Source organism: Pinus tabuliformis, chromosome 4_1 (assembly GCF_031772625.1).
Source record: "Pinus tabuliformis cultivar Carrire ecotype Pingquan chromosome 4_1, CPIR1, whole genome shotgun sequence".
NCBI classification, from domain to species: Eukaryota; Viridiplantae; Streptophyta; class Pinopsida; order Pinales; family Pinaceae; genus Pinus; species Pinus tabuliformis.
In genome coordinates this window covers 83,142,333-83,167,699 of record NC_142303.1, presented here as the reverse complement: position 1 = coordinate 83,167,699, position 25,367 = coordinate 83,142,333, and positions in this window count along the sequence as shown.

Below are 25,367 nucleotides of genomic sequence, written 5' to 3'. Positions count from 1 at the left end.
AAGTACCGTTATTTATAAGCTTCTTTGAGTGCCCTAATAGGATGACTTGTTCCTCTAGGTAGGCTGACTTGTGATCCTTTGAAGGCTGACTTGTTGTAGGATTATAACAAGGTATTGGAGGGTATTTGAGTCTATTTTGACTCAAATAATTTTTTATTTACAATATGTAACTTACCTACAAGGGTCTTCCATACAAGAGAATGACTAAATTGACTTGTAGATGCAATGACAAGCCCTAGAAGCACTCAATGGGTGCTTGACCTATGAATAAATTTTCCTTGAGCATGAAACCCATGCCTCAAGAATGAAAATAATAAATTATTATTCTCTTTACATCAAATACATAAAATCATGACTACATATGTCATTATGAAGGTAAAACCTAGTTACATATTTCAACGCTCCCTCTTATTTAGGGAGGTATTCATAATATATATAAGGTACTTGGACATTCTCAAACTAAAGAATTCTCATAAGAAGAGTCGGATTTGTAAGCCATCTCATCAGATGCTTCCTTAGCTTATACCAAAGCATCTCATCATACCAACCAACATACATATCAAGGCATTAAATAACAACTCTATCTCTCCACAATATCAGAGCATAATGCTGGCAAGGCAAATGTCTGATAAACACCATCATCATTGTCTCTCAAGCCACATACCCCACTAGGGTGTTCAAAGGGTATATTCTTTTAGGACAATTCCTATCTTGGAATAACACATCCTCAAGGAATTTCCTCTTTGAATACTCTTACCTATTGGATGCCCTACCCCATCCTCAAAGAGTATCGAAATCAATCTCAAATGCTTACCCAATCCTCTATTCTTTCTTCACAACATGAAGACAAGAATGTTGTGTCTATCTCTCCCTCTCTACTAGGGAATATATACTCATTCCTATAAAAGGAATATACCCAAGCTCCCTCTTACCCAGAGACTTGTCCAAGCTCCCTCTTAACTAGGGACTTGTTACCGACAACAACTATCTTCACTTTGGTGGAGATCATGGTACTATCAACTACTTATAGCACTTGTCCTTTCAATGTCATGAACTTCATATTCTTCATTATGGAGCCTTCATCTTCTAGATTTTATTTGTAGGGCATCGACCATCCATCAATTTCCTTTCAACGAAGCATAGTGTTGAAACAATAGTCATGTCATCCTTATTTGCATCAGAAAGTACTCTCCTTCAGTAGCCCTATTTCAACCCATCTAGATGTTATTCAAAATTTAAAAGTGAACATCAAAGCAAAGTTACCTTTTATGATGGATTTTCATCATGACATCTTCTTCTTGCAACATCAACATCGTGCACATTTGTAAACATATATCCAATACTTTCAATGTCAAGGGTCTCCTTCCTTTACAAACTTTATCAAAGTCTTCATATCTCCTCTATGGAGATGTCATAGCTAATTCTTCTAGTTATTGGATGTTGATCACTTATCATATCTTACATGACTATAGTTGCCTTTCTCATGAATTCTTCTTCCTTTCTTCACATATTGTTCCCTAGGAACGTCTATACATAGTTCCTTCATCTTGTCAACCACATCGTATTCCATATGAGGACATACAATGTTGATTTGATCTTATCAATATGTGAACACTTTCAAGGTATATGCCTTCATGCATATTTCTAAAGGAAGAGATTCTTATTTTTCGATTATGATCATGAGATAGAGCATTCAAACATGCTATCTGCAACTATATGATGACATGAATTAATCTATCAAATACATACATAACTCTTTTCTCTTTTTTTCCATCTAGATTTCCTTGGGCAAATTCCTTTCCTTGATTGAAAGTACTTCAACCATATTCACATGCTTCACTCCTATGTTGTCATACCATCATCCTTATAAACAAAGAATCCCACACAAGGTGGAATGTATACTATCAACAAGACACTTTCTTCTTCCAAGTAGAGGTGAATCTTCATATAAATATTCTAGTGAAGGATCTCGATGAACCTCCTTATGTAAATGATCCTTAATAATGATGATGTATGATGACCTTTATATATTCTATTATGCTAAATTACTTTCTTCAAACCATACATACTACTATTTTCGATTGTCTTTCCATTCTTTCAATGAGGATATCATGATCTACTTCCTTTTTATCATGATGACTGCTACAACCATGTAGACTTCTACTTCAACTATCATTTCAAACTTATATTGTTATACAAAATCTATGACTGCGGAAATAAGTGTCTTCCCTATGTCTGGTGGGTTGGCCTAGAACAACAGAAAGTGGGGACTATAATTTCTTCCTTAAAGTAAATGGAAAATGGGAAGAAGCCTACCTAGAATCCATCACAAGCTTCGTTCCTCTTAGCTTGTATACTCCAATCCTAGCTCCGATAACTATAATTAGAACCTGAACAATTAAACAACGAAAGCCAAATATCTACAACATCTATGTAACATCATCCAATCAATTCATTGAATATATCAACACGGTATTGAAATACATGAAATCATAACGTCACATATAGGAATGCAATTTACTTCTTGTATTAATAGAAATGGAGAGAGTTACAACCAAATATAAAGTTGATCTTGTAGACAATCTCCTCCAGGTTGACTTTTCCTTCCTTGTCACAAAGTGTATCTCTATGTTACCTTAATGCATGGAATAATGACTCTCACAACAACAACATGAGGGTAGAATATATCTCCAAAATCCAACACCTAGCTTTTGGATGACAATAAATATATATATGAGGGGATGGTAGTTTAGAAATCTATATCCATTTATCAATCTAGGCTTGAGATCCACTCTTGATAGGAGGATGAACTCAAGGGTAAGGAGTGAAATATAAAAGGTAGAATAAGATAGGACTTGAGGCTTTCATCAAAGGTAAATGGTTAGAACAAATCCTGGAAGCCTCTGGGAGAGGAAGCTTCTAGATTCTTTTATTTTCCCCGAATTTCTAGAATTAGTGCATCCACAACAAGGGGCAACCTGCTGATGATCAACTCAGGTCCATAGAAGTTCAACCTACTAGTGAACACAGTCTCCTAAAGGGCCAGGGTACGTCGGGCCTTAAAATCATTGAAATAAAGTAGTTAAAGGTAGAAACTTTGGGATTAGGGAGAATTATTGTAATATCCCTGGTGAAAATTCCATGTAATAAAAGTTAATAAAGGAAAAATAATAACGACAGTTGATGGGACACTTATTCCAAGCTGAATTTTGGGTAATACATCCTAGTGTGGGTGTTCATTTTGGTTAATGTGGCTAAGGAAATTGGCAAAGGAAATGGCTAAGGCTTTGGAAAGGAAAAATGGATTTTTTGGCACATTTATTTATGGAAATAATGGAACTTAGGAGAAAAGGGAGGTGAAAGGTCACAGGTTGCATGTGAGGAGGAAAATGAAGGAAAATAATTGAAAATGAAGAAAATAGAGGCCTCATTAATAAAAAGGATTTTGAGGATCAGTTCACAGACTTTTGTTAGTTTAGTTTTGGAGCTCTCTCTATTCTCTCTCTCATATTCTTGGACACTTAGAGTTTCTTGGAGCACTCTTGGAGGAGTGTGGCATACTTGGAGTTTTTGGAGCAATAAGGCAAGGGAAGAGCAGGAAAGCGTAAGAGGACACCGAGATCAATGGATACAATGGGTTTTCTTACAAGTACTGAGTTGCATGTATGTTTTCCTCACTAGTTTTGGCATGAATGACATATGAATGTGGATTATTGGTCATGATTTGTCACTGGCATGGAGTATTTCCTGTATTAACAATGGATTTGCCTAGCCTTACCATTTACTAGATAGCCATGGTGTTGTGGATTTATTTCTTTGTTTTCTGGTTGGTTCTTATGTTTTGTTTAGGTTGGGTTGAGTTATTATTTCCTAGAAGCCCTGATTGGACAAACGATTTGGAAGCTTTGTAATAGCTTGGGTTGAGTTAGTATTCCTGGAAGCCTTGGTTGGAAAAACGATCTGGAAGCCCTTGATGGGTTGAGTTACTAGTCCTAGAAGCCCTAGTTGGACAAATTCTCTAGAAGCCCGACAACGACTATGGGTTGAGTTACTAGTCTTGGAAGCTTTGGTCAGAAAAAATGCCCTGGAGCCCTAGAAGGTTTGGGTAGAGACCAATCTAGTGATGGTTTTGTGATGTCCAACTGTGAGGTGGAATCATTGTTTGATGAGTTGAGGTGGTTTTCCTCTAGAAGCCCTATATGGTTTTGGATTGATGTGATTTATGAGATCCCACATTCATGCTTGGAATATGGCACAAGGGTGAATGGATGAAGAGAGATTTGGCTCAGCCATTCTACGATTGGGTGGAACATAGTAGCCCCATCCCAGGCTTGGATTTTGCATCATCAATATGAGGCTATTTATCCTTGTACTTCTATGAGTATTATATTGGTTTATATGTGGATTAGATGGATGTGATTTCTTTGGTATTTCTGTTGCTATTATGTTGGTTATGTATATGTTTTATGACAGTAGCTATGTATGGCTCTCATCATGTTTTTACTTGTAAATGGATGAACAATGTATCTATGACCTGATGGATGAAAATACAACTAACGTGTTGAGGCATAAATGCTTCTTAGTGATTCTCAGCTGAGTATGAGACCCCTATGATTATATTTTTTATTTACACCTGTAGATTACATATTTGTGATATGTTTGATGAAATGCCTATCATGGCTAGTAGGGGTCCAGTCAAGGGATTGTTTAAGTAATTGCACTTGTGTCATCATTTCCTGGGTATCTTTCTCTTCTGAAGGTTTCATTGAATTTTGTGCAGAGATTTAGGCTTTGGGCCTAAAAAATGGCTCAAATCCCAGGGATATTGGCACAACATTGAGAAAAATAGTCCATGGACGCTGGCATGCCTTGTCCTGAGAGCATCCAAAGCCTCTTGGACATTGTCAGGCCCATAGCATGGGAGTGTCCGGGGGTCAAGTGGTCTAAAACCTTAATGGGACCCATGGACTGGTTACCAAAAAGGTTGGGATGGTTCTTCATAATCATGTTGCTGATGTTGAAGGTCTATATGGTGTGTTTCCGTCGGTTCCACTTCCTTATTGTGACTTAGGAGGTCTAATCATATCATAGTAACTTCTTTTTGTTGGGAAAAATACTAAGAGGGAGGTTGAATCAGTATTTAAAAACTCACAATAATAATTTTCTTTTCTGAAATATGTACAAGACTTTACTAAACCCAACTCGCGTATGTATGTAACTGTTGTAAAAGAAACTAGCATATGCTTAGTAAACTTGTAAAATAGCTAATTCTTTATCTGTTCAACTTAAACCAGAATGTAAGAGATTTATCAGGCATTTGATAAGTAGTAAGCAAGTGCAGTAAGAAAAGAATAAATTATCACACATAAGCAACTCATATGAACACTAGGATTTAAGGTGGAGACCCAATGTGGGAGAAAACCACCGCTAATGTCATCTCAGTCTTCAAACTTATTAATATAAAAGATTGCATTTGGTGTAGACTCATGCCAGTACATAGGAACCCATCTTCTAAAGGCTACAACCTTCACTCATTCTCCATCTCCTGCTGGAAGGGACATCCAACCCCCTATTCTGATTACCATCTACTACTGGAAGGAAGCTTTGACTTCCTCACTGAAGGCTCCTAACCTTAGCAACATTTGTTGACCACGTTTCATAAATTTTCACACTGGATCCACCTGCTTTAATACATCACAACTTGTAGATCAACTGAAGAAAACACCAATTTAATTCAAACATAAAAATTAAATCATTGTAATCAGAACACATAACTGAACTCAAAACAATGCATCAACACACAAAATCATCTGCAACCCTGATAATTCATATGCCAACATGTATATGCTACTTCTCTTAAGGAAACCTGCGTGTATACACACTTTTCTGTGGAGAAAACTACGTACATATCTCAATATAATAAAAACTTGTAATTCTAAATCATACACAAAGTTGATCAGAGTTATTTTGAAATATTCTGTTTTCTTATAGAATCCTCATACAGTTAGCAGCATCAATAATATTTTCAACCAATCAAAATGTAAACAAATTCAACTTCATCATTCAATAAGTTCTACTTCAGACATTATCACTTAACCTAGATCAACATGAGAACATCATTGACAAACAACAGAGATATAATAACACTGATCAGGTTGATCAAACATTTATGAACAAAAACCTTTCCTTTATGTACGCGAATTTGAAGAAATGAACCCACATGTATACGTGACTTGAGCGAGACCAACCTGCATACAGATCTAAAAGATTTGGCCTAAAATTGCATAGCTTTTCAAAACTTCAAAAAGACCCAGATCATAATATTCATAGATAAAAAAATGTGTCAATACTTAGATCTATTCAATCCATGAGCAGATCATACAATGGAAATTCATTTCAAGTCTCGTTATAATGATCCATCGTTGTATTCATCGATGCATAATTATTTCATATCTATGTGTCAACTAAGGCCCTTACAATGAAAATATACTTCAGATTGAAGTATTCATCAAAACCCTTTCACATGCACACTTAGCACTTTGATCTTCACCTCCTTATATAGTTAGAGACATAGCCAATTCCATGAGTCAAAACTACACTAGTGCCGGTGGTAATCTTGGACGGGATCAAGCAATCGTTACTACACTCAATATTTTGGGTTAATACCATGGTAAGGATCCTTGGTATTCTTAAATTAGTGTGCCAGTATGTACGCAACTTGGCCTTAACGAACCCACGTATAGATCTTCAAATATTCACCTTTATCAAACTTCTGATTCTGATCTGTAAACCTTTGTCCCATCATTATGTTATTATGTTCCATCAATCTATCACCTCTGAACTGACCTATGGATTCATCTAGTTACCATATACTTGTTTTGTTACAAGTGAGTTTCCATCAAGGACAACACATGCATCATAATGCCAACAATCTCCCCTTTTGGACTTGATGGAAACCATGTTGGTGTTGATCACCTCAAGCTGTAGAAACTTGTTAGATACATAAAATAACCATTATTCAAACACCAAGATACTCTCCCCCTTTGACATCAAGGGAAAAGGGTGAACCAAAGATCCCCCTTTGGATCTGATTTGCACTATACTGTCCATGCTCCCCCTAAGCACATGCTGAATCTTCAGAAAGATTTTCAAATGAAGAACATGACTCTATAATTCAACTGAGTATGACCTTCCTATCACCAAGGACTCATACTTACATCAATCACCCAAGTAAGTGGGGATACATATTTGACTCAACCACCCAACCAAGTGGGATTACATTTTTTACACTACCACCCATCCAAGTGTGATTACATTTTTTACACTACCACCCAACCAAGTGAGATTACATATTTTACACTACCACCCAACCAAGTGGGATTACATATTTGACATGACCTCAAAAGACCATACATGATTGAATATGCCAATTATTACATCATAGGTCTCCACATGACCTTTACATCAAATGACATATATGACATTAATAATTGAGACCAAAATATCTTAATAGTAGGATAATTCAACAACCTTAATGCAACAATGCATTATATTTTGCAAGGCTAATGCTCCCCCTCAACTTGTGCTACCTATTCATTGTCAAAAAATCATTCATCAAAGCATCTTCATCAATAAGATAAATATCAGTGAGAAAAACATGACTGAATACCATATCAATAGGATGTACCCATCAACACCAGACCAAGAAAAATCAAATCATAGCGGTCAGTAGCATGTCAGAGGCTGATCATGAATCTGTCCCACTATTTTTCTATCAAAGAAAACATACGCGACTGTCTGTAAAGAAACTCGTGTATATACGTGATTATACTTCATGAAAACCATGTATAGAAAACGACCTTCTGAATTTTCACCTGTGGACTGAGCAAACTAGAGTAACAACAAAATGAGGCAGAGCCAACTCCCAATTTATGTCTGAGATATTCAAATGCTTCTCTGGGAAGAGGTTTACTAAATATATCAACTTTTTCTTTGGAGGGAACATACTCCAATTTAACCTTTTTCTCAAGCACTTTTTTTGGTAGAAAGTGATACTTAACTGGAATATGCCTGGTCTTGGAGCGCATAACAAGATTTTTTGAAACACTAATAGCACTTGTATTATCACATAGGATGGATATGGGTGGATAAAGTTTGATTTTTATGTCTTGTAATTTTTGTGTCATCTAGAGAATTTGTGTGCAACAATATGAAACAACCACATATTCTGCTTCCGATGTAGATAAGGCAATGGAACCTTGTTTCTTGCTGAACCAAGATACTAATCGGGGCCCCACGTAAAATGCACCTCCACTGGTGCTTTTCCGGTCATCAACATTTCCAACCCAATCCACATCTATGTATGCATGAAGGGTAAGATCTGCATCTTTTGGATACCATAGACCAAAGTCTTGGGTTCCTCGGAGATATTTGAATATTCTATTTACTGCCTGAAGATGTGATTCCTTTCAATTGGCTTGAAAACATCCAACAATCCCAACTGCATGCATGATATTTGGTTTGGTACCTATTAGATAAAGAATACTTCCAATCATAGACCTATACTCTGGCTAGTTTACTGCGGGAGAATCATCATTAGAACTGAGGCTACATCCTGTCATCATGGGAGTACATATAGGTTTGCAATCTTCCATCCCATACTTCTTCAAAATCTGCTTGAGATATTTTTTTTGTGAGAGAAAGATGCCATATTTTTCTTGTTGCACTTGTAGACCAAGAAAATAGGTTAGTTCCCCAAGTAAAGACATTACAAAATCTTGGTGCATAACAAAAGAAAATTTTTGACTCATATATTCTTCATTACTGCCAAAGATGATATCATCAACATAAACAACAATAATTAGCAGTTTATCATCCTCAATTTTTGTGTACAAGTTGCTACCTGTGAATCCTTTTGTGAAACCTTGTTGTTAAAGATATTTGTCAAGACGATAATACCATGACTGTGAAGCTTGTTTTAGCCCATATAAATCCTTTTTGAGTTTGCATACAAGGGTTTCATCATTCCCCAAAATGAATCCTTCTAGTTGTTTAGTATATACTTCTTCTTCTAGATCTCCATTAAGGAAAGCAAATTTTACATCCATTTGATAAACTTTGAAATTTCAAAAACTTGAAAATGCAAGAAACATTCTTATGGCTTCAAGTCTGGCTACTGGTGCAAATGTTTCTTCAAAGTATATACCTTCTTGTTTAGCATAACCTCTACAAACAAGTCTAGCTTCGTTCCTAATGACCTCTTCATTTTCATTCAAATTATTTTTGAATATCCATTTTTCTCCAATAACATTTTTATCATTAGGTCTTTGAACCAATTCCAAAGTATCATTCTTTTCAATTTGATCAAGTTCTTAATTCATGGCTTTAACCCAACATTCATCTTTACTAGCTTGATTTACATTTTCTGGTTCAATGGTGGATAATAAATCTAGATAACTAGGAGATCCTACAAGGGTTCTTCTTGTTTGTACCCTAGATTCCTTGTCTCCTAGAATTTGAGTTTCTGGATGATTCTTTTGAACATACCTCGATGTATCCTTTTCTTTGTCTGATGTGTCTTCTTCTACTGCTTCATTAGTTTTTTCTTCTATATCATTGCAATTTGATGTGGGAAAGAATTCATCATCATCATCCTCTTTTGTTGATGTTACCTTTTTGGGATTTATGCATGTTTGTATCCTTTGCTTCTAGATGAGTAACCAAGAAGTATTCCTTCATCTTCTCTAGCTTCAAACTTACCAAGTTTTTCATCATTATTTTTGAAGAAACATTTTCTTCCAAAAACTCTAAAATTCCTAACAGTGGGAGGCTTACCATACCAAAGTTCATACAAAGTTTTATCACTATTCACACAAACATGAGCCTTGTTGAGAATATTCACTGCAGTATGTGCAACTTCACCCCAGAAGGTGTCAGGAGTTCTAGACTCATCAAGAATAACATGAACCATTTGTTGAACAGTTCTATTCATTCTTTCTGCCACACCATTTTTCTGAGGAGTTTTAGCTACATAAAATTGTCTTTTTATGCAATGTTGTTCATAGAAGTCAAAAATTCATCTGATATGTATTCTCCTCGGTTAGATTTGAGAAATTTGATTTTTAGATCTAATTCATTTTCAACAAATGCTTTGAACACTTAAAATTTATCAAATGCTTGATCTTTGTGTTTCAATAAACGGATCCAACACATTCTAGAAAAGTCATCAATGAATAAGCTATAGTATTTTTCTCCACGAGGTGACTTTTTCCTTATTGGTCCACACAAAATAGTATGTATAAGTTCAAGAGGGTTACTTACTGATCCTTCTTTGTCATTGAATTGTACTATGCTTTTCTTACCGAATTGACATGACTTACATATGGTACTTTCTGGTAGGGTGATGTTGGTTAGATCACGGACAACTTTGAGCCTGCTCGATTTTATTATTTGAGAGAAGCTTAGATGTACCAACCTTATGTGCCATAATCAATTTTCCTCTGCCTTGCCTAGGTAACATTATTCTTGGCCACCTTTCAATATATAGAGATTGCTCATGGTTCTTGTTCCTTTTATTATGGTATTTCCAGTGTCAAGTTCACAAACCACACATTCTTTTGATAAGAATACCACTTCATTTCCTTGGTCACACGTTTTGCTAACACTCAACAAGTTATGATTTAATCCATAAACATACATAAAATTACCAACTTTAACCTTTTCTTTTAGAAAAACAAAACCTTTACCCTTAATGACAACAGGTGAGTCATTTCCAAAAGTGACATTATTTTCTTTCTCTAAATCATTGTATGAAATAAGTTTATCTTTATCACCTTGTTGACATGGCGAATTTTCGCTACACCAACAAGGGGAACTAACCCGATCACAGACCCCAATTAGGTCCGCTTTCATTTGGGATGGCTAGCTCCAATGGGTTTTAAAGGACCTTTTAAATTGCTAAATGTGTTGAAAGATTGCTTATGGGAGGAAGACTTCAATTAAATCAACAAAAGGAAACAACTAACCTATATGTATCAAATCCTATCTAAACTACTTAAGCTAGTCCTAACTATCCTGCAGGAGAATAGCAAAAAGAGGTTAAACAACATATATAAATTCCAAGTCCAAATGAATCAAGTACTGGTTCACATAAGAACAAGGTTGCATTAAATCTTAATTGCAATCTAATTATTCATAGAAGAATACACATCCATTTTTATACAAATAAAGCTTGCAACTGATGTCTAACATAGTTTCAAATCAAGGGTTTCTCATGAGTTAACTATGATGAAGAATTACATTCAAACAACCAAGGCTAATCATAAGTTGTATCATTATCAATATGCACAAAAACAAAACACATTTGTATTTATGCCAACAACAACATCCTATTTCAAAACACATAATAATAAACGAAAGTAAATTAGAAACAAAAGGCTCCTCCTTGAACCAAACAGTCTTATTTATTCATAATAAATCAAAGTTTTTCTCTCCAAACAAAAATCCCTCCTCTCATCTTCGGAGGTAATACTTATGCAGAAGCCACTGACCCTCGGTCTTCCCCTAACTTTTCACCTTCCTCCTCTTTTCAATATACAAATTAAAATATACAGGCCTCGAATCGATTGGTGAAACGGCTGAACCGTAAATGCCACATATGATGGGACATTTCATTTCCTGGGGAAATGAACAACTTCCAATTGAAAGGAGGAGGTATGCGTGTCATTTCTTCATGATAAGGCCTGAGACCGCATAGCCTTCGGAGCACACAGGTAACACGTGGAAACATGACCGCCAACGCCTAAAGCTAGATCTTAAGACAGAACACAACCCGAAGCCATACTTGAGGCTTATGCATCCTTTCTTTGGCCTCGCTTGCCTTCTCTCGGTCCTCGCCTACAAAGATAACCAACATCAGCTATTCTTATGAAAATATGATAGAAATGCTTAAAAACACAGATCTGGCCTTCATTAAAACATTTATAACATCAAAAGGAACAAGAGTGAAAGAGTTGGCCCCTAGTTTTTAATTCATTCATTGATTCAGTCCAGGAAGCGTAAATCCGATTTATATTGAAAATCTTCGCATAACACAGAACTGGATCCAAAATACGGACTTGAAATATTGTAGACGGGAATCTATACCCTATCGGGTCCACGAACACTATCGCATTGCATCGCGCCGTGTGTTTAAGCTTTGGGCTCTGCTGATTGTGACTTGCGATTGGCCGAACCTGAAATATATATGTGTTGCGTTTGATAATCCCTTTGGGTCCGCCATATCGCCCCTTCCTTTGAAAACCCCGACCACAACGCTTTATTGAAAAACACAGGAATATACGGGAAAACCCGCGGCCAACCCATAAGGTCGGACTTCAAATAATATATATCTGGGCATATCATTATCGTCGGGTCCGCCTAATCACATTGCGCCTTATGTTTGAATGCTGAACTCCACCGATTGTGATAAGAAATGGGGGAAGCGGACCCAGAATAAATATGTGCCGTGGTTAATAATCCTTTTGGATCCGTTGTATAAGACCTTCCTTTGAAAAACTAGACCGGAATGCTTTATCACAATATATGGGAATACATGAGAAAACCCGTGGTTGACCAATCAGGCCGGACTTGAAAATTTATAGATCTGGGTGTATAATTATCATCGGGTCCGGTAGATAGTGGTGTGCCTTATATATAAGCCCTAGACCCCACCAATTGCGATATGCAATGGGGCTCCAGACTTGAAAATATATGTATTCTAGTTAATAAAGTCGTTGGGTCCAGTGTATTATGGCAAGCATTGTGTTTCAATGTTGTTTGCAATAAGCAAAAAAGGGTGAGTTAGGCATGTTTTCGAGTATTTCTATCATAAAGAGTTATAATGGAAATGAATATGCGATAGAATGTTTTGGGGGTTGAAAAAGTCTCGATGAACGATATGAATGAAGGGCTTAGAAAAGGTTATAGATGAATCATGCGGCATAGGTTTATTAAAGGGGCTTAACCATTATTAATTGAAGATTTGACTCAGCAGAGAGTTAAAATCCTTGGGATAAAATAGATCATTCGGAGAGGTGCAAGATCAACTTCTAGGGGACCCATTAAATATTGCTACCAGGGAAAATTTTAACAGGGTGATGGTTGTGGCCACAACAAATGGCGAACCACTGGGTAAACCAATTATCTCTATTTCTAAATAAACCTTGGATTAATAGAACATCAGGGTGTTAAGATAAACTTGAAATGAAAATTGTATAGATGGACAAGCATGGGTTCCACTTCAACATTAATTGCTTTAGGTGGGATAAAGACATATTGCTTCTACTTACTGATAGGGTTTTGACAGGAATTCTCCAATGGTAGTATTATGGGATTTATTGACCCTCCTTTACCTATTTTCTACTTTCAAAAATCCTTTTGGGGCCATCACTAGTTTGTCAATACCTGTTTTAGGTGTGTGCCTTAGCTCTTTATTTCTCATCAAACTTGATGTAGATATGTTATCTGCACTTTATATAAGAATTTCAGTGCTATATTTTCATATGATTGAATGGGGCGCAGTCATGGATCATGCCATATTTTAAACCGCTTAAGCAAGGTTGGGCTTGCTGTGTCAACCGGTAATCTGAACCTAGCAATAGTCCCTACTCTAATCGGCTTCCCAAAAAACCTGTCCTTATAGATTGGCACAAGGACTTGACATTTCATTTTCTTTTAAATAAGTCCTTCCAGCTTCAAGCACAAGGACTAGAGCACAATTGGATTTGCCACGGGGTATATGACAGTGAGCTTAGCCCATGAAAGGAGGTATACTTGTAGATGACAGGTATTGGAGAATTTAGTGTGGTGGATGGGACCAATGGAGAATAAATGCAAACCTTACAGGCAAGTATAGGCTAGGTCTGAGTGGGATTTATATAAAAATGCAGCGTTCCTCCATGCCAGTCCAGCTGTAGTTACACATTTTTTTGTTTTATAAAGATGCCACTACATGCTCAGGTATCCAAAGTTATCAACAGATCTCACCTAGTTCACAACAGATGCTAATGAGTGGCTTTGGTTTGAATTCCAAACCAAAGCTGAAGGTGGTGAATGAGGGCAATCTGAAAAAGGTAAAAATGAGACTGGAGGACCAAAATCAGTTGGCTGAAAAGGACTACAATTCAAAACAGAAGGAAAATAAACTTTGCAGAAAAACAAGAAAGGAAAAGATAGAAATGTAACTAAATTAACAACGAAAATAAAATGAATTCTAACCTACTCAGGAGGTAACCACCATGTGGTGGCTACTGGAAGTATCTCTTGAGATGTTGGCCATTAACAGGGAGTTTTTCAATTTCTCTCTATAAAGTTTTCAATCTGTAAGTTCCCTGACCAATTTTTTCCACAACTTGGAATGGGCCTAGCCATAAGTGTTGGAATTTCGCGTGCTTACCTTTTGGCTCATTCAAATTGTCCCATTTCAGGACTAGCTCTCCGACTTGGTAATCTTTATCTCCTTCCAGATGGTGATCAAACCATCTCTTCACAATCATTTGGTGATTTCTGAATTTATTTATGGCTTTATCTCTCAATTCCTCCAACCTCATCAGTTGGTTGATCCTCTCTTGAAGGTTGAAGGGGTTCCTCTTGAAGCTTGGGAGAGCTGTAGAGAGGGAAGGGTAACGTTGGGAGGCAAGATGGCTTCCCGTCCATAGATGAGGAAGTATGGGGAGTTTCCTAAGGCCACTTTTGGGGTGACCCTATTAGCCCAAAGGGCGTTTGTTAGAGCATTGTGCCAATTCCTCTAGTTGTCGACGACAGATTTGCGGATTATGCGGATGAGATTTTTATTCGAGGAATATGCAACTCCATTTCCCTGGGGGTAATAGTTTGATGCATACCTATGTGAATTGATTTATCAATAGCAAATTCAGTCAATTTCAGTGATGAAAAGTAAGAAGCATTATCAAATATGAGAGCGTCAAGGATGTTGAACCTGTTGATAATAAATTTCTCAACAAATGATATTACCTCATCTTCGTTTACCTTCCGAAGCGGGATGGATTTGCTCCATCTGGTGAAGTAGTCAGTCACCGTGAGTAGATACTTATGCTGTTGCGAAGAGTTTGGAGTGATCTCGCCTATGACATCTAGGCCCCATTGCTGGAACGGGCGATAAATCATAACAGGCTTGAGGGGAACAATTGGTTTTCTTTCTCGTCCTGCGGCAATTTGACACACCTTGCATTTGCGAGCATAGGCATGCGAGTCTTTGAACACTGTGGGCCAATAATATCCAACTCTTAATATTTTGTGAGTAGTGGTCTCTCCGCCGTAGTGACCACCTGTTGGGCCATCGTGCATTTCTTTCAAGACATGATCAACATCATCCTTTTCCAAACACCTCAGCCAGATTCCATCATAATTTTTTCTGTATAATGTGTCATTGACCAAGTGATACTGATTAGATTTCAATCTAAGCGCTCTCCTTTGTGATGCATCCATGTGTTCAGGACATGATCCCCGTGTTAGATAGAAGAGTATGTCGTAATACCACGACTCAAGATCCAAAAGGGCTTCCGACGCTTCACATTCATACATCAACATCTCATTATGGACCTGAATTCTACTTGTGCATATTGCATGCTCTGTGCTTCTAGTTCTATGGATGCCCCTTCTTTATCTGCCAAGGCTTCTTTTGCTAGCTTGCACAGTCCCTGCCCTCGAACTATCTTCGCCAGCTTTATCTTGAGGTCGAATTCTTGAAGTGCAGTTATCCAATTCCCTCTCTGTTCACCCATTTCTTTCTACACGAAGAGGGCTCTTACAGCAGGATGGGGAACGATTACTTTAGTCCTGGCCTTTAATAAATAAGGGCGGAAATGTTTTACAGCTTTAAAAATTGCAAAGCCTTGTTTCTCCATGTCTGGTTAGTTCAATTCTGCTCCCTAAAGGTTAGAGCTCATATAAGAAATAGGGACTTCGTTGCCATCATCATTTTTTTGAGTGAGGATTGTGGCATATGAAATATCAGAAGCAAAAGTGTACAAGAAGAAGGGTGAATACTGCGGGGTTACTTCAAGGTTCTTAGGGTAGTTTTCTTCACTTTCAGACTCACTTAACAAAGGTCTATAGCCAGCTTCTATAAAAGTTTTTGGATCTTGGCCACGAGATCTCTTTCTAGTGTCTATTCTATATCTTTTTCCACTTCGCGTTGTCCCAGTCTCTTCTTCGGATATTCTAAACATAAGTAACTAATAATATGACTGCATTCGTAAAATCCCCTTTTCACACAAAATCATCTTAATAAAAAATTTCAAATATTTTAAGAACTTACCTCGCGGTCCTTTGAAAAATTTTATTTCTGCTACACTATAAGACACAATCGAGTCTATTGTGAACTTAGTAAAGAATCCTCCTAAGATGCTATCAAACTAGAAATCAACAACTCTTGAGATCCTATTTTCGGTGTTCTTGAGTCGATGTATTAATTCATGGTTCAACTCCTTAGGTTCGTCTCCTTTAAAGTAGTCTTTTCTCTCTGTCAACCTAGATATCTACTTGTATAGCTCCACATGGAACGAGATGAAGAAGATTTCGTATTGATTTTCAAAAATATACTTCTCCAACCACCTCCTAGTTCAGAAAGACAAGGGCTTCTATTTTCTTGTTCTGCAAACTCTCGTTCCTTCTGTTCTACCAAATCCTGAATTTCTTTCTTCGACAGATGCCGCATAAACATCCATCAAACAGATTCTGGTCCCGACAATGGAACCATTTGTTGGCTTAGGTTGGGATGACCCAAGTTTGGACTTTTACTGCACACCAACAAAACCCTCAACCGCTAGCCTTCTCGGCAAAAACCTGCAAGAAGATTGCAGTCTCACTCGAAGTGATTATGGGAGGTTGTAGAACCAGGTTTTTGCAGCCTTAGGGATACTGTGTTGTGGCACTCTTGTATTTTCTTTATGCTTTAATACTTATGAGCTTACTTCGCATACATCAATTACTTCGCACTTATATATTACTTTGTGGAATTACATTCATCATTTAAACATAACATAAACATCCATAAACTTTACAGTACTGAAATAAAGTGCAGATAATAAGAAAAACACATGAAGACACATATTTTACTATGGTTCATCCCAATGTCGTGTAGGAATTTACAGGGTAAGTTCCTCAAACAGAACACCAAAGGACACCGCTCACAACCAGATCGCAGATCAATACACCGGTATTTTGACGTGGTTAAAACCCTCAAAGAGGGAAACAGTCCACTGCCTGAGCCAACGCGGCCACTTCAGGCAATTTATTAATAAAAGAATGAAAATTTACATATGCTTCTCTCATAGACGGATTACCCTACAAATGACCCTCCATGCGCTTTAAATAGAAATCATGGACCAATCGGGTGTTAAGCCACGGATCAAGTGTCGGTAATACCGAGGAGAGAATGAACCGTCGGATCACTACATATCGTGACCGTCGGATTGTAAGTTACAAAATGTACAAGGTAAAGAAACACACTTTACCTAACTCTATACCTAACTCTATACTAGACCAAGTTGTACTTAACTATTTCCTATGTGTCGAAATATCCTAACATCCCCCTTAAGAACAACTTGGGATAGGATTGAAGGATTTACAAATATGACACAATAGGAGAAGGAAGGAGGCACTAGAGCCTATCCCCCCTTAGTGACAACTTCCTGAACTCCAACCATAAAACGAAGTTTAGTGAACTTCGCCTCTGTGAGAGCCTTTGTAAAGATGTCTGCAACTTGATCATCTGTTGAACAATATTGCACTTCAAGAACATGGTCATGAATGAGCTTTCTGATGAAGTGCATGTGCAGTTCAATGTGTTTGCTATGCTGATGTTGGACTGGATCTTTGCATAGCTGAATGGCACTTTGATTATCACACCAAAGTGTAGTCGGATGCTACTGCTGAAAGCCAAATTTTGACAGGGTTTGATGAAGCCACAAGGCTTCCTTACTAGCTTCTACGGCACCACGATACTCTGCTTCTGCTGAAGAAAGAGAAATGGCACCTTGTTTCTTACAAGCCCATGTAATAGGTCCTGAACCAAGAGTGAACACATAACCTGCAGTAGACTTCCGATCATCAGGGTCACCAGCCCAATCGGAATCAGTGAAACCAACCAATAGAGGAGCTGCTTTGGCACTGTAATGGATCCCAAATTGAATTGTACCTCGAACATAACGAAGTATTCTTTTAGCTGCTTTCCAATGACTTTCACGTGGGTTTTGCATAAACCGAGCAACAAGGCCAACGGCAAAGGAAAGGTCAGGACGAGTATGGGTTAGATACAAAAGTTTTCCTGCAATTTGACGGTATAAGGTAGCATCAACTTTAGGAGAAGTACAAGTGACTGAAAGTTTGACTCCAGACTGAAAGGGAGAAGGGGCTGGCTTACAGTCTTCCATGTGAAAATAGCGTAGAATATCACAGGCATACTTGGATTGGGAAAGGGAAATACCTTCCTTGGATTGCAAGACTTGAAGACCGAGAAAATAATGTAAGTGACCTAAGTCTGTCATTTCAAACTTCCTTTTAAGGCTAGACTTCACATGGTTTATAAGGTTGGGATCACTGCCGATAAGGATAATATCATCAACATAAAGAACAAGAATGATAAGAGACTTGCCCACTTACTTGGTGTAGACATTATTGTCAGAATGACACCTAGAAAAAGCAGATTCTAAAAGAAAGCTATCCATTTTGGCATACCAAGCTCGAGGAGCTTGCTTGAGACCATAAAGGGATTTCTTAAGCCGACATACAAGGCTGGAGTCTGTTTTTATGAAGCCAATGGGTTGTTCCATGTATATTTCTTCATGCAAGTCCCCATGCAAGAAGGCAGATTTAACATCCATCTAATGGACTTCCCATTTGAACGAGGCAGCAAGGGAAAGAACAAGGCAGATAGAGTTCATTTTGGCAACAGGGGAGAAGGTTTCAGTGTAGTCAATGCCTTCAACATGTGAAAAACCTTTAGCAACAAGATGAGCTTTATGTTTATCAACTTTCCCATCTGGTCCATACTTGGTTCTGTAAACCCATTTGCATCTAACAAGTTTTCGTCCCGTTGGTAGAGGAACAAGATCCCATGTATCATTTGCCAATAATGAATGATATTCTTCATTCATAGCTGCTTCCCAATCTGGATGGCCTGAAGCTTCTGCAAAGGTGTCAGGATCATAATTTACTGGAGCTTGAGCCAGTAAAGAAGAGGCTCTGTCAAACTGAGAACGTGTGCGTCGTTGATCTGTAGGATCACCGCCAAGATCACCTGCTGCATCTCGAGTAGCACGAACCCATTTTGGAAGCTGAGGAGCTGAAGGAGGATCCTGAGATGGTGGGGGAGGATTATCATCCTCACTTTAATCATCTGAAGAAGAAATGTTTTCAAAAGTAGAAGAGATAGGGAGAGGTGGCACATCCGTCGGACTAGGCTCACAGGCTGATATATTTTCATCAAATTTTACATCTCTTCTAATGATAACATTTTTGGACTTAAATGGAATAAGTCTATAGCCTTTGACATCTTCAGAATATCCAACAAAAGTACATTTTTCACTCTTAGGTTCTAAAGCTTTATGCTTTTCATCTGGAATATGGGCCCACGCTTCACTTCCAAAAACATGAAAGTGACATACATCTGGTTTGATTGAGCTCCATGCTTCTTCTGGAGTGATATTCTTTAAAGCCTTAGTAGGAGTTTGATTTATTATGTAATTTGCACAGTTAATTGCTTCTGCCCAAAAACTAAGACCAAGTCCTTTAGATTGTAGCATACAATTAGCCATTTCCTTTAAGGTGCGATTCTTCCTTTCAGCTACACCATTTTGTTGTGGAGTATATGGAACAGTATGTTGCATTTGAATTCCATTCTTAGTGCAAAAGTTGATGAATGTGTTTTTAACATATTCTCCGCCATTATCAGATCTTAGCTTAAGAATTTGATGTCCAGATTGTTTTTCAACAAAGGCCTTGAAGGCCAAAAATGTGTTAAATACTTCACTCTTGAGTTTTAAGAAGTATACCCAAGTGCGTCTGGAGAAATCATCAATGAAAGTTAAGAAATACTTGTAGCCAGAGAATGAAACAACTGGAAGTGGACCACATAAATCACTATGCACAAGCTGTAAAGGGGCTGAGGCGTGCCAAGAGGCACGTTTTTCAAAACTATCCCGATGATGTTTTCCGAGTACACATCCGGAACAAACACCATCTCTGCAAGATACCATAGGAAGACCTGTCACCATATTTTCTTTACATAGATGCTGAAGGGAGCAATAGTTTAAGTGACCAAATCGCTCATGCCAAAGTTTGCTCACTTCATCGTTATGAGCAACAAATACTGAGGGAAGATTTGATGACCCAAATTTGTGAAACTTATACAACCTTGTAGAATCATCAGCAATGCCAGTAGCTAAAATCTGTTTAGGATCTCTTAGGTCCTTGATTACAACATCATGAGGTGAAAATTCAACGATTTTACCTTCACCTGAATGAGTTATCTGATATACAGATAGAAGGTTGCAGGATAAGGTTGGAACGCATAATACATTATTAAATTGACCATTGTCTAGATGAACAGTTCCAGTCCCTACAACATTAAGAGATCTATCATCACCAACATATATATTTTTGGTGTTACAATCATTTAAAGAAGAAAACATGGCTTTGTTTTTGGCCATGTGATAAGAAGCTCCAGAATCAATGAGCCACTCATGAGAATGAGAAGAAGAAGATACATTCAATGCATAACCAAACCGAGATGATTGACAACCACATGCAAAAAGTGCCATTCCTGAAGATGAAGTTGAAGTTGAAGAATGCTCCAAATGGATGTTATGTTTCTTCATCGCTGCTTCCAAGGCTTCCATCTTCTTAAAGCATTTGGATTCTAAGTGGCCATCTCGATTACAAAAGTTGCAATGTCTATCAGTTTTCTTCCATTTGTTTTTATTTGTCTTATCATCTTGTTGAAATGATTTTTCATTTTGAGGCTGAGATTGCTTAGGACCCTTGTTTGGTTTAGGACATTCTTTTTAGGATATGACTTCTTAGGATTCTTTGAATTTGGTTGCTGCTGGGTGGCTAACGCTTTCTTGGAAGAGTTTCCAAGATTAAGAAGACCAAGGTGTAAGAGTTTTTCTTGTTCTCTTATTAAAGAATCACAAAAAGAGTCAAAGGAAGGGGACTTGTAGTCTGTTCCTTGAGAAATGAAGGCTTCTCTTGTAGAATGGAAGGTGGAAACAAACATAGAGTAGGCTGGTCCCTACTTAGTAAGAATGGAATAGATAAGGTTACTATCTTATTTCTTAACCTTAACACCTTCCAAGAGATATCTAAGGGTCTTGAACTTGGACAAGAAATCTTCAATGCAAGAAAAATTATTAGGGTCCAATGTAAGCAACTCATTTTCAAGTTGATGGGCTCTAAGTTCATTTTTAATCCCAAAAACTTTATTGATTTGTTTCATTGCTTCATCAAGAACATCAAGTTCTGCAATATGGAATCTAAGATTTGGAGAAATAGACATCCCTATCAATCCACGTGCTTGATCTTTCCTATTTTCCCATTTAGCAGCCTTATCTTCATCCTTCGGTTTCTTTTCTTGGCCTGAGGCTATTCTGTAGAGACCTTTACTTCTAAGTAAATCCTCAATGTAGGACAACCATTGGAAGTAGTTGGTGCTATCAAGGGTAATTTGGTATTGACTTTCCATTTCAATGGAAACTAAAGCTAACGATGCTGAAACTAAGTGTTCCAATGGATAGATCTCGAAAAATTAGACTAGTTTAAAAAAAACGGCTTCTGGATGAAGAAGTTATGGATTTTTGAAAAAAAGTTGTTGAAGATGCCGACGAAGTGCGGAAATGAAAAATCCGCCCTCACAAAAAGGAGATTTGAACCCAAGACCTCTACTCTCTTAAAATAGCTTTGAACCAATTGAGCTATGGGTGATGCTTTGGGTTGCGTGCTTGCTTTGAGAAGGCTCTTTTTCCCTACAAAACAAAAAACACAAAACCCAACATGGACATACAAAAAAAACAAACCTTGCGGCTCGAAGTTAGCTTTAGCCGAAAAACTAAATATTTTCAAAAATGAACCTTGCGGCTCAAAGTTAGCTTTAGCCGGAAACTAAATATTTTCCTCAATGTTTCTGATTTTCCGAGATCACACTAAGGCGCAGCGGAAAAGAGCATACGCATGAGAAAAATCCTTCCTTTCTGTTTCTGATTTGCCCAGATTGCACAGAGTCGCAGGGCAAAGAGCATACACAGAAATGAAAGGTATAGATCCGGTAATAAAAAAGCTAAATAAACCGAAAACCGAAATAAACAAAGAGAAAATAAATGTAAACTGCAAATAAACACTGTATACCTCCAGATCTTAAAAATGACGCAGCTAGGGCTACCGGAAACCTTTTCGCGTGAAACGAAAGGGGTTCCTCACTAGAACAGATGCTCCCAACACAACAGAGCAGTCCTCTTGGCCCAAAAGAAGTCAGAAACAGTATATCTAGGAAACAGCAATCGGATGCAGTTCTACCGGCTTCAGATTTGGATCACCAACGGACGCGGCCCTCAAATAGCTCTGATACCATGTAGGAATTTACAGGGTAAGTTCCTCAGACAGAACACCAAAGGACACCGCTCATAACCAGATCGCAGATCAATACACCGGTATTTTGACGTGGTTGAAACCCTCAAAGAGGGAAACAGTCCACGGCCTTAGCCAACGCGGCCACTTCAGGCAATTTATTAATAAAAGAATGAAAATTTACATATGCTTCTCTCATAGACGAATTACCCTACAAATGACCCTCCATGCGCTTTAAATAAAAATCATGGACCAATCGGGTGTTAAGCCACGAATCAAGTGTCGGTAATACCGAGGAGAGAATGAACCGTCGGATCACTAGATATCATGACTGTCGGATTGTAAGTTACAAAATGTACAAGGTAAAGAAACACACTTTACCTAACTCTATACTAGACCAAGTTGTACTTAACTATTTCCTATGTGTCAGAATATCCTAACATGTCGGACTATGTCCACAAGAACTATTGTTTATAATATAGAATTTGTACAAAAAACAGTTCTTCCTTGCGCAAACAGTTGCTTGGTGTCTACGCACTAAGTTGCAGACAGTCTGTGCACTCAGCTGCAGACCCAGGCCTCCGTTCACTCAACTGTGGAGCCTTTCCCCTTTCTCTGAAGTACATATCAACAAAATACAACCATAAACATAGATTTCGATCAATACTTGTCCTCCTTTATTATTCATCCCTATATATACTATTACATGAGGGATTACATCGTTATATTACCATGGACTCGATACCATGGTTTCCAAAATACAAGGGACTATGGTCCAAAACCATTAATTTTTAAAATATTCTATGCTTTTTACAAAAAGGGAGGGGCTTTGCCACAAAGCCCCTATGTTGCGCGTATTCGTTGTGCTCTGCTGCTCTACTGTGTGGTCCACTCCATACTCCGCAACATGTTTCTACTATGCGCTCCATAAAACTCGGAATTCTTGCCCAAAATTTGGCCAAGTTGGGTTGCGCCCAACACAAAGTGTTGGTTAAGAATTCAAAATATGAAGCCCATTGTCTACATGGTTTATCAACTGTTCTCTAACAACAAACACTATAGTGGTTTATCAACTATACCTACAACAAGCACCAAGGTGGTTTATTGGTTGTTCCTAGCAGTAAGCACCACAATGACTCACTATTTCCTCTAAGTTCATTCATAGGGATTCACCCAAGGTTTAAATGGGATATTGTTTAGCCTTAAGAGTTGGAATCCACTGTCTAAGAAGTTTATCAGATGTCTTTTCATAGCAAGCACCACTAGGGTCTGAAGTCCATTATCTAGGTGGTTTATCAACTACTCATAAAGCATTACCCGTAATTCCTTGTCCATGTGGTTTATCGGCTATACAACAAGCACCACAGTGATTCCGTCTTATGTTGAGCTTCCCACTAACCACACATGCTTAGAAAATATAGTTTAGTGGTGTCACATAGTTCACAGGTATTTCTTCAAAATTCAAAGTGGTCTAACTCTTACACAAGGCTCTACACAACAATTCAAACATCATTTTTTCTTTTACTATCAAAGCCCAACCACATCAAAATTCTCCAACATTCAATAGTGCACCCAAAAGGCCATTCTATTGAGAATGGCAACACAAAAATTATCCAACGCCTAAGAGAGAACCAACCAATCAACTAGAGAGCCCCTTCTCTTATACTATGCCTACCTCTATAATCTTCTTGGGTTTTTTTGTGTCTGAGAGTTCGCAAACCTATCTCCTCCAACATGCCAAGGGAATGGGCACTGTTCTCTATTATTCCACCACCCAAATTGTACCAATTAAATTTTTTGTCAACTAATGGCTTAATTCCAATTGCACCACTTAATTCGACTCTCAATAAGTTGGCTCAACCAGGCCTGCCAAAGGATGGATCATTAGCTTCAATAGTTACGTCCAAGGCTGGTTTAGTGGCCTTTCAAGCAAACATACAAACTCCCTTAAACATTGGGATCTGAAAGGTAATCCCATCCTCCAATTAGTAATGAAATTTAAATGTTTTAAACACACATCGTATCACCTAATTGTCGCTCTACTCCCATGCTAGCATTATAACCACATTTCATACTTGAAAAGGTTATCACATAGACAATCATCACTTTAATGATAGTTGAGAGTTTCACAAATTTCCATCCTTTCACAATTTTCACCATTGAGCTTGCTGTCATCACTATGATATTTATTTCCCCTACTCTCCATTATGGCTTGTTCTTAATTGCCAACATCCAAGAGAATATCTTCTTGTGATATAGTAAAAAAAAACCATGCACAACGTCCTATTCTAATCCCACAATGCTGTTGTCAACTGACAAAGAAATCAACCAACACATTCAATCTCTGCCGTGAAAGTTATTTTACCAAACTTTTTACAATTAGGCTTGTGACATCATTTGAAAAGGCCCACACCATCTTATAGCAAAATATTGCAATGAACTTACAACTGCATCCACAACTTCTATTTTATAATGCCTCTACAACCTACTTGCAATGTAGCTCACCGGCTTGACTGCCGGCCATAAATCCCTTGATATGTTCTTTATGTGGTGCTTATGCAGAATCACCACAACTTCCTATTATACCATGACTACTATTCCAAACTCTAATGACTGAAACAAAATTTAAAAACAAAGTGAATATGCCAAATCTCCACATTAATAATCAATATTTTCACGTGATTGCTAGGTGATTTGACTTCTCCATATAACTTCAATGTATTCTCAGTCTTTTGACTTCCCTT